General features: G+C 42.3%; 1 long non-coding RNA gene and 1 pseudogene across 1 annotated transcript; one reads left to right on the forward strand and one right to left on the reverse strand.

The window, feature by feature from the left end:
• Window positions 1–227: 227 nt before the first annotated feature.
• LOC121819208 (uncharacterized) lies at window positions 228–6219 on the forward strand. Its single transcript, XR_006059445.2, has 2 exons — window positions 228–5676; window positions 5813–6219. It is a non-coding gene; the product is annotated as an uncharacterized LOC121819208 (long non-coding RNA).
• A 2235-nt stretch (window positions 6220–8454) lies between these two features.
• On the reverse strand, window positions 8455–10040 carry LOC114114109 (casein kinase II subunit alpha'-like; annotated as a pseudogene).
• Between the last annotated feature and the right edge of the window lie 940 nt (window positions 10041–10980).

Raw genomic sequence — 10980 nt, forward strand, 5'->3', positions numbered from 1 at the left:
GATCTTTAGTTTTTTCCATTCTACTGCTTTTCTCTATTTCAGTATAGGTGTGCATTTTATTAATATAGAAACCTTTTAAATAATATTTCAAAATCTTTAATGTATCAAGAAATTTTGGACCAAGCAAATCTCCTTCAAAGAATTTATCATAAGGAAATAAATGGATTCTTATATGATACTTATTTCAAAAATATTTAAAATAGTAAAATCATTATAAACAACTTTAATGTCCATATATATGAGTTAGGTTAAATTATGGTACATTTATACTCTACACTTAGAGAAGGAAACAGCAACCCAGTCCAGTATTCTTACCTGAAAAATCCCATGGACAGAGGAGCCTGGGGGGCTACTAAATAATACTACAGAAAACAATACAGATATTATAAACAATAATGTAGTGCTACAAATATTGCTATAAAGTTCTACAATGTTTTTTTTTAAATTTTATATTGGAGTATGGCCAACTGACCATGATTTGATAGTTTCAGATGCACAGCAAAGGGACTCAGCCATACACAGACATGTATCCATTTCCCTCCAAACTCCCCTCCCTTCCAGGCTACTGTGCTATACAGTAAGTCCTTGTCAGTTATCCATTTTAAAAATAACAGTGTGTACATGTCTATCCCAAACTCCCTAACTATCCTTCCCCACATCCTTCCCCATGGCAACCATATATTTATTCTCTAGGTCTGTGGGTCTGTTTTGTAAATAAGTTCATCCATATCATTTCTTTTTAGATTCTGTATATAGAGGATGACAAACAATATTTCTCCTTCTCTGTCTGACTTACTTCCCTCAGTATGACAATCTCTAGGTCCATCCATTTTGCTGCAAATGGTGTCTTGTTCTTTTTAACAGTAAGTAACATTCCGCTGTGTATATGCGCTGCATCCTCCTTATCCATTCCTCTGTCAGTGTACATTTGTGTTGCTTCTTTGTCTTGGCTATTGTTAACAGTGCTGCAGTGAACATTGGGATGCATGCATCTTTTAAGATCATGGTTTTTTGGGGGGGTACATGCCCAGGACTGGAATTGCAGAATCATATGGTAGTTCTACTTTTAGCTTTTTAAGGCCTCTCCATACTGTTCTCCTTAATGGCTATACCAATTTACATTTTCACCAACAGTGTAGGTGGATTCCCTTCTCTCCAAACACTCTCTAGTGTTTATTGTTTGGAGTTTTTGATGATAGCCATTTTCACTGGTATGAGGTGATATCTCATTATAGTTTGCTTTACATTTCTCTTGTAATTAGAGATGTTGAACATCTTTTCATGTGTCTCTTGGCTATCTGTGTGTCTTTTTGGAGAAATATCTATTTAGGTCTTCTGCTGATTTTTTTATTAGGTTGTTTTGATGAAATTAAGCTGTTTGCAATTTTTGGAGACTTCATTCCTTGTCAGTCATATCACTGGGAATATTTTCCCCCAATCTGTGTGTTCTCTTAGTCTTTCTAAATTTTGTCTATGGTTTTCTTTGCTGTGCAAAAGCTTTTGAGCTTAATGAGGTATTATTTGTTCATTTTGGTTTATTATTCTGCAAGATGGGTTGAAAGAGATATTGCTGCAATTTATGTCAGAGAATGCTCTGCCTATGGTTTCCTGTAGGAGTTTTATTGCTTCCCATTTCACAATTAGGTCTTTGACCCACTTTGAGGTTATTTTTGTGTGTGGTATTAGAGCAAAATCTTCTTTCATTTTTTTACATGTTGCTGCCCAATGTTTTCAACAGTTGAAGATACTGTCTTTCTATCATTGTGTAGGCTTGCCTCTTTTGTCATAGATTAATTGACCATAGGTGAGTGGGTTCATCTGTGGGCTTTCTATCCTCTTCCATTAATCTGTAGGTCTATTTTTGTGCCACTATCACACTGTTTTGAAAACTATAACTTTGCCCTATTGTCTGTGGTTAAGGAGACTGATTCTTCCAGCTCTGGTTTTCTTTCTCAAGATTGGCTATTCAGGGTCTTTGTGTTTCCATGCAAATTGTAAAAATTTTTATTCTAATTCTGTGAAAAATGCCCTTGGTAATTTGATAATGATTACATGAAATCTGTAGTCTGTTTAGGGTAGTATTGTCATTTGCACAATATTGATTCTTCCAATCCAAGGACACGTTATATTTCTTCATCTGTTTGTGTCATCTTTGATTACTTTCATTAGTATCTTTTAGTTTTCTGAGGACAGGCCTTTTGCCTCTTAGGTAGATTTATTCCTAGGTATTTTATTCTTTTTGCTGCAATGGTAAATGGAATTATTTCTTGGATTTTTCTTTCATAATCTTATGTTGTTAGCGTAAATGAATGCAAGAGATTTCTGTGTATTAATTATGTATCCTGAAACATTACTAAATTCATTGATTACCACTAGTGGTTTTCTGGTGGCATCTTTAGGATTTTCTATCATGTCATCTGCAAACAGTGACTGTTGTCTTTCTCTTTCAGTTAGGATGCCTTGTCTTGTTCCTGATCTTACAGGAAAGGCTTCAGTTTTTCACTATTGAGGATGACGTTTGCTGTCGGTTTGTTGTATATGACGTTTATTATATTGAGGTAGGTTTCCTCTGCCCATCTTCTGGAGAGTTTCTTTAATCATAAATGGGTATTAAATTTTGTCAAAAGCTTGTCCTTCATCTTTTGAGATGATCATAAGGTTTTTATCCTTCCATTTGTTAATATGATGTATCACATTAATTGATTTGCATATATTGAAGAATCCTTGCCTCCCTGAGCTAACTCTTACTTGATCATGGTGTATTATCCTTTTAGTGCATTGCTGGATTCAGTTTGCTAGTATTTTGTGGAGGATTTTAGCATCTATGTTCATCAGTGTTATTGGCCTATAATTTTCTTTTTTGAAATAACTTTGTCTGGTTTTGGCATCATGATGATGGTGGTTTCTTAGCTTGAGCTTGAGAGTGTTCCTCCCTCTGCAATTTTTTGGAAGAGTTTGAGAAGGATGGATGTTAGCTCTTTGCTACATTATTATTATCTGAAGTCTATAGTCTAGGATTCACTCTCTGTGGTGTGTATGCTACAGATCTTGAAAAATGTATAATGACTTGAATCCATCATTGCAGTATCATATAGCATAGTTTCACTGCCTTAACAGTCCCCTGGACTCCACCTTTTCATCCCTCTCAACCTCTCCACCTTGGCCCTTCAGACAGATCTTTTCACTGTCCTGAATTTGGAAAGATAAGTTGTTGAAATTTACAGTATGTAGCCTTTTCAGATTGACTTCGTTCACCTAGTAACCTGCATTAAAGGTTCTTTCATGTTTTTCTTCCTTAATTGCTTCTTTGTTAAGTCCCAGAATATTTTGCCATTGTTTGGAGAGTCTAAAGTGTGTTTAGTCATTTACATATTGACAGGCATCTTGGCTGCTTCCAAGTTTTGGCAATCATGAATATAACTGCTATAAACATACCTGTGTATATTTTGCAAAAACATTAGTTTCCAAATTATATGTGTAGTTTTGGATCATATGATGAGTATATGATCAAAAACTGAGATGTTTGGATATGATGAGTAGAGCAATGCCTTAAGAAACTGTCAAACTGTCTTCTAGAGTCATCTGCTTTTTATTATCACTACTTGGTGAAACTTCTAAATCATTTCAAGAACTAAAGTAATTCACTAGGAAAAAAATGTTCAAAGACAACTTTCTGCAGTTACTGTCTTGTTTCAAGAATATGTTCGTAAACTCTATTCCAACTGAACCAATCTCACTGTGGACAGATCCTTAGTTTGGTATTTGATCACCCAAAAAAAGGGTAATGAAAACAGGTGATGACATATTCAAGATCATTTAAAAATTAAAATGAAATATCTATGGCTCACACTTTCAAAATGGAGCTGGGTAGCCATCCATGGATGTGGTGTCACACATGTTCTTAAATCTCCGAGACCTTGAACTTTAGGGACTATATCAAACTCAAGAATACCACCAGCATTTTTTTTTTTTTTTGGACATGCCCTGCAGCATGCAGACAGAGGTGTGCCCCATGAAGTAGAAGCTTTGAATCTTAACCACTGGACCACCAGGAAAGATCCCAACCATTCTCAGAACAAAATCTGCAAGCTGCAGGCCAGCTGCAAACATAGTTTCAAAGTACCCTATTCCCCTACCTGCAACTATGTAACCATTTTGACCTCCAATCAATTCTTACTTAAAGAAGCACCTTTATTTCTTGCCAACTCCAATCCTAATTCTTGACAATTTATGTAACATTGTAGTTTGGGTTTTTATAAATTTCCCCTATTTTGTAATCCAGGGGTAGTTTCAGTGATTTTGATCTGTGGCTCCTGAGAGATAACACTCCTAACAAGCCAGAAATCAAGGCCTTCTGAGTATGGATGTGTGTCCTCAACCAGAGTTTCCGCCCTGGTCACCTCAGGACAGAAAAACCAAGAAGTCTTGGCTACCTCAGATTGAACCTCCAAGAGACAAAGCCTTGTCCGCATCTCTGCTAGGCCAAGCCGATTTCCAGGCTGTGACACCTTCTGCAGACTTTCTTTTGCTCTGCCAAGAAGGCACCCAGAGTGGCAGACAGCCTGAGCAGAGGTTCATTCTCTTAGATCCACCATTAGCCCACCAGCCCCCGTCAGGCATTTGGCAGTTTGAAGAGGAGCCAAAGACCAGCAACCTTCAGGCGTCCTCTTTACTCCTGTTCTGACTTCCTCTTCTGCCTTGAAGCCCTGAGAAACAAATCACAGGAAGCAGAACTGGGTTAAAACAAAGCCAGTAAAAAAAAATCAAGAAATAAAACAAAGCCAGTATGTGACATCCAGACTGAGGGGTACCTAGTGTCATCTGGTCTACTGTCAATGCTTGATTTCTGGCCCCTGCATCTTGTGCCCCCCCCCCATCCCACCCCGCCAAGTCTGGGAGGAAGACTGAGGCCTGGAAGTGAGAGACCATCCAGCAGAGGCCGTGGGTGGCGGGTGTGTATGAGGACCCAGGAAACAGGAGGGCGTGGCAGTAGCAGCAGTGTTTGTGGTCCTGAGACCAGCCAACCCCATTGGCCAATGGCAGCTCACAGTGAAGAGGAACTGCCACCGGGAGAGCCAAGGAGAGGATGAAGAAACTGCCTTCCCTGGTTTCACTCGGCCGTGACTGAACCCACATACAAGTGCCTGTGTTCTTGTCTTTTGAAGTAGAATGCCAGCTCAAGAGTCGGTCATCAGGAAATATGAAGATGCAGAAACAGAGACGAGCTGTTGGGCTGGGGAATCAGTAGTAGTTTAGATTATAATTCTGCCATATGGCTGAATCACTGAACTCCAAGCTCCCTGAAAGAGATAGACAAAGGCCTGACACACATTCCTAAGCTGTTTTTACAGAAAGTGGACCCTCTCCAGATGAAAACTGCTGACCATCAGAACATTGATCCTAGACTGGTTGAGACCAGAAGACTGAAGATACTTGAAATTTCATCTTGATGCCAACCAATCTGAGAATTGTCCTCGCCCTGCTCCTTGAACACTGTCAAACTCCTTGTGACCACAGTCTTGAGGGCATTAGCCTGCTCTGGCCCCCTTTGCCTGGAAAAGAAATTAACGGCTATTCTTTTGTACTTCACCCAACACGGTCTCCATGTTTCTACTTGGCATCAGTGAACAGAGGCCAAGTTTTGGCAACATGACCTCCTAGGGCTTTGTTTTCAATGTGAGTACCTGAACTAGTAACTAGTATCTGAACTCGTTACCTAGTAACTAACTAGGTATGTAACACAGCTACTGCAATAAATAACCTCCTAAATTTCATTGATAGCACACTATATATTTACTTATCTCTTATGCAGGTATGAGTATCTGGCCTGGAGAGGAGATGTGGAAAAATATAACCTGATTTCTCCCCAGATAACTGTGCCCCTAAGCTGCCCTCTTCATGGAAGTTTGCAGAACATTAGCAGGTGACTGGGAGATTCCTTAGGACAGGCCGTGTGGTCTGGGGATTAAGGGCTTTGGAAAGCTGGGAGAGGGTGGCCAGTGTTCCTAGTGAGCTGGTTCAGAATATTGCCCCCCCCTTTTTTTTCAATATACCCTGCCCCCCAGGAATGGTATCTTAATTGGAAACTAGAGATCTCTCTGGAACTGGCCTGAATCCCCCTCTTTTCCAGGAACACAAAAGTCTCGGGGAGACTTCTCTTTAAGCTTGGTTTGAATGTCCTCAAGGTCTCTCTGGCAAAATAAATGTGTTTTAAAAGAAGTTCCCTTCTTGGTGTCATACAGCTTAAGTGAGCTTGGTTAAGTGTTATGTGTTGTGAGCCTGGTTCTGTCAAACTGGCCTGAGGTGATCTTCTAAAGGAGTTTCTCTGGTTCCTTTAATTTGGAATGAAGAATCTTCATTCTGTTGGGGATCTTCCATCTGTTGGGGATTTAGTTCTATAAAGAACTTAAAGATATTGTGTCATATATATATATATATATATATATATATATATATATACACACATATACATGCCTCGAGGTAGAACCAGGATCCTGCCCCAAGCTTGCTCTATTGTTTCTTGGCTGCTCCTCCTCCCTTGTCTTGTGTCCCTTTTCTTCCCTGATTAGCACCTGTTCTAATCTGCTCTTTAGAACTCAAGGGAAAAATTTAGAAAGTAATGTGTAAAATAGATGCTAGTGGGAATCTGCTATATAAAACAGGGAGACCAGCTTTTTGCTCTGTAATGACCTAGAGGGGTGTAGTGTGGGGAGGCGAGGAGAGATGCTCAAGAGAGAGTGGATATGTATATATATAGCTATGTCTGATTCCCATTCTTGTATGGCAGAAACCAACACAACATGGTAAAAGAAGTATCCTCCAATTAAAAATAAATAATAAAAAGAAATACCATAAGAAAATGTAAAAAACTATTAAGAAAAAAAAAGAACACAAGGAAGATCTTAGGACTGGAGTCTATAACCTACAAACAAGAAATGGGGGACAGAAAGACTTCCCTACCCAGGAGCCCTACAGAGTCCTGCTCGGTTTCATTCCTGGGTCTGTTTTGGTTTTTTTTTTTTTTTTTTTTGGCTCACTTTCTCCACATCAGGGGCCATACTTCTCTGCTTCTGTGCAATCTTTGCACTCCAGAGATTGTGAGTTTTTACCTTTGGATGCTGGATATTTTTGCCTTTCTCTAAATATTCTTGAGTTTGTTCCAAATGATGTTAAATTATTTGAAAGCAGTTCTATCCTTTTCAGTCTTCCTTTTAAGATTTGTGTAAAGGAAAAATCCACAGTTCTCCCTCACTGGTTTTTCTTTCCCGTGAATCTCCGTTATTGTGCACACAGGCCTCTTCACTTCTGACATTGGTGGACACCAAGTGCACAAGACATTCCTACTAAACAAATGACTCTCTGTGACACTAGCCTGGTGTCCCATAGTTGAGCTCACTTCTCACACTACCAACCTGGGGATAGCATCAGATCCCACAGGCTAAGAGCTCAGCTCCACAAAACTGCCCCCCACCCCTACTTCAAGATGCCAATGCAAATGACAGGACCCAGGTTACAACAACCTCTGTTCAATTTGACTACAAATCAAAGAGAGTATGACCCCTCCTCCATTTTGATTAATTTGCCAGAGTGGCTCATAGAGCCCAGGGGAACACTTGTGCTTACCAGTTTATAAAAGGGTGTGATAAAGGATACAGACAAACCACCAGATGTATAGATTATACAGAGTAAGTTCTAGGAGGGTCTTGAAGGTAGGAGTCCACACAATGCCAGTCCCTGCACACAAGAAAGACTTTTCTTTGCCAACACATTCATGTATATCTCTGCTGTGTATACTTCACATTCTTTCTTTCTGCTGTGTGCTGTGCTTAGTCACTCAGTGTTATCTGACTCTTTGCGACCCCATGGACTGAACCCTGCTAGGCTCCTCGGTCCATGGGGATTTTCCAGGCAAGAATACTGGAGTCAGTTTCCATGCCCTCCTCCAGAGGGTCTTCTCTATCCTGGGATTGAACCAAGGTCTCCTGCATTGCAGGTTGATTCTTTACCAGCTGAGCTGCCAGGGAAGCCCAAGAATATTGGAGTGGGTAGACTATCCCTTCTCCAGGAATCTTTCCAACCCAGGAATCGAACTGGGGTCTCCTGCATTGCAGGCAGATTCTTTACCAGCTGAGCTACTGGGAAAGCCCCCATGTATACCTATCAGATCTCAAAAATGTAGATCACCCTAATAGAGAGAAATTGTTTCTCATGGGGATAAAAAGAGGTAAAGGGTGGGAGGGAAGAACTTTCTATCCCCTCCATCCAATTTGCCTTCCTGAATAAATTCTAATATTACATCTTTTTTTCCCCCTCTCTCTGAAAACTGACTTTCCACCTTTAGTTATGGGTGTGAATAAAATGTTTTTGATCCAGAGATGTGCATTAAAATACATGTGTACAGAGAGATGTGCTGGGAAATTAAGCTTTCTTTGAGAGGCCATCATTTGCCAATCTTCATCTGGTTGCCATGAGACCACTGGGAAGCACAGCATTATCTGCACAAGGCTGGGACTGCTTCTTCACCACGGGGTAGAAGTGTGGGCGCTCCATGGCCTCTTTGTCAGTCAGTCTCTGTTGTTGGTCATATCGCAGAAGTTTGTCCAGAAGATCTAGGGCCTCAGGGCTGATAAAGCATCTGTTCTCACTATGGGTAAAATTTTTCCAGCGTTTCCATGAATGTTGTCCACAATATTGTTGAAGTGTAGATCTAGGTCTTTGTGATACTTATTCAGACTCCCATGTAGCTCCTCTGTACCCAGAACCTTGGCAATGTGAACAAGCTGGTCATAGTCATCCTGTCCATGAAAGAAGTGCATGCATGCTAAGTCACTTCAGTCATGTCTCACTCTTTGCAGCCCCATGGACGGTAGTCCACCAGGCTCCTCTGTCCATGGGATTCTCCCAGGCAAGAATTCTGGTGCAGGTTGCCATGCGCTCCTCCAGGGGACCTTCCTGACCCAGAGATCAAACCTGAGTCTCTTATATCTCTTACATTGGCAGGCAGGTTCTTTACCACTAGCGCCACCTGAAAGAAGGGCTCCTTTCAAAAGATCATGCTTGCTAACATACAGCCCAAACTACATATCCAAGCTATACTCATACATCTGCTAGTCCACAAAGTGCTCTGGTTCCATGAAGTACCTGGAGGTCACTTGGACATTGTAGTCCTGGGCAGGATGGTAAAGTTCCCCTCCAGACCCCAGTATATCAGTCACAGTTTTCTGTGGTGCTCTTTCATGACATCATGAGGTTTCACATTCCTGTGCATATTCCCTTGATGTGGCAAGTAATTCAGAGCTTTAAGTAGTTATAAAATAAGGGTATTTTTAAATTAAGGACATATAAAACCGGATATCAAAATCTGTCAGGATATGAGATGGATCTTAAAATCTGTATTATTGATATATTCAAATACCAGAGCTGGTCTCTCCAACACAGAGTCCTTCACGGTGTTAATCAGCTAAATGATAGTTGTTCCACCAGGAGAGTCCTCCAGAATGATTGCCTTCTCATTTTATCATTTTTTTTCTTCCCTGGCTTGAGAATTTTTACAACCACTCTGTCACTGTTGGTGATGTTAACAGCCTCAAATACTTCACTATAATTTCCCCGACGCAAGTTTTCCAACCAGCTGGTTTTTGTTGATTAGCTGCTTGGTCATGTCGGACTCTTTGAGACCCCCATGAACTGCAGCACGCCAGGCTTCCCTGCCCTTCACCATCTGCCAGTTTGCTCACACTCCTGTCCGCCCAGTCAATGATGCCATCCAACCATCTCATCCTCTGCCACTCCCTTCTCCTCCTGCCTTCAGTCTTATCAGGGAGTGAGTCAGTTCTTTCCATCTGGTGGCCAAATTATTGGCGCTTCAGCTTCAGCATCAGTCCTTCCTATGAATATTCAGGATCAATTTCCTAAGTTTAGGATTGACTGGTTAGGTCTCCTTGCTGTCCAAGGGAACCAGCTGGTAATCATCTTGATTATCTGGGCACACTAAGTGCTGCTGTACTTCCTAGCCCCTGCAGGAAGGCCCTCTACGTCATAGCCCCTGTACCTGCTGCTGCTCAGGCTGTTTCAACTTAGATTCGCCAGCCGGGGCAGGCGGAGATGGGGACAGGGAGGGGATGAGTGGGGTGCCAAGGGTGGCTGGGGCCAGGCGGGCGGAGGCGGAGGCCGGTGGGCGGAGGCAGGCTGGCGGAAGCGGCCTGGCAGAAGCGGCCTGGCGGAAGCTGAGGCCTAGGCAGCGGCGGAGTGAGCGGGAGAGGCAGTTTGACTTTGCTGCCAGAGGAGGAGGAGCGCAGCTGGCCCAGGAGCAGGCAGCCACACCAGGCTAGGTTTGTGGGGGTCAGGCGGGCGGGGGGCTCCCAGGGTCACTGGCCTAGCTGCCCAGTCTTTGGAGCAGCCTGAAGCCAGCCGTGGCAGGCTGTCCTAGGTCTTCAAGCAGCCTCCCTGGCTTGGCTCTCAGCTCCGAGTCTGCCCTGGGGTCATGGGCACCAGCAGAGGCAGCTGCGCCTGAAAGGCGGGGCACACGGTTTAATCCTTGTAGAAGTGAAGTTGCTCAGTCCTGTCCGACTCTTTGCGACCCCATAGACTGTAGCCTACGAGGCTCCTCCGTCCATGGGATTTTCCAGGCAAGAATATTGGAGTGGGTTGCCATTGGCAAATGCCCATGGCGAGTGCCAATTTGTAGTTGACAGAGTTTTTTGGTTTTTGTTTTTGTTTGTTTGTCCCTCCATCCTTGTATACAAGTGATCAGTAAGCTGCTGGATACCCAAAGGGAACACTGTACCTCCCTCCAGTTCTCTCCCTGTGCATCTCTCTCTCTCTCTTCTGATACTCTGTAGTCTTACCCCTTCACTTCTCCTGTTCACCTCAGCGAATCTCTTGGCATTTTGTTGGTTTCCCTCTGCTTTGGAAAAGACCCTGATACTGGGAAGGATTGAGGACAACAGGAGAAGGTAAGGACACAGGGTGAAATGGTTG

This window comes from Ovis aries, chromosome 3, assembly GCF_016772045.2.
Source record: "Ovis aries strain OAR_USU_Benz2616 breed Rambouillet chromosome 3, ARS-UI_Ramb_v3.0, whole genome shotgun sequence".
NCBI lineage: Eukaryota > Metazoa > Chordata > Mammalia > Artiodactyla > Bovidae > Ovis > Ovis aries.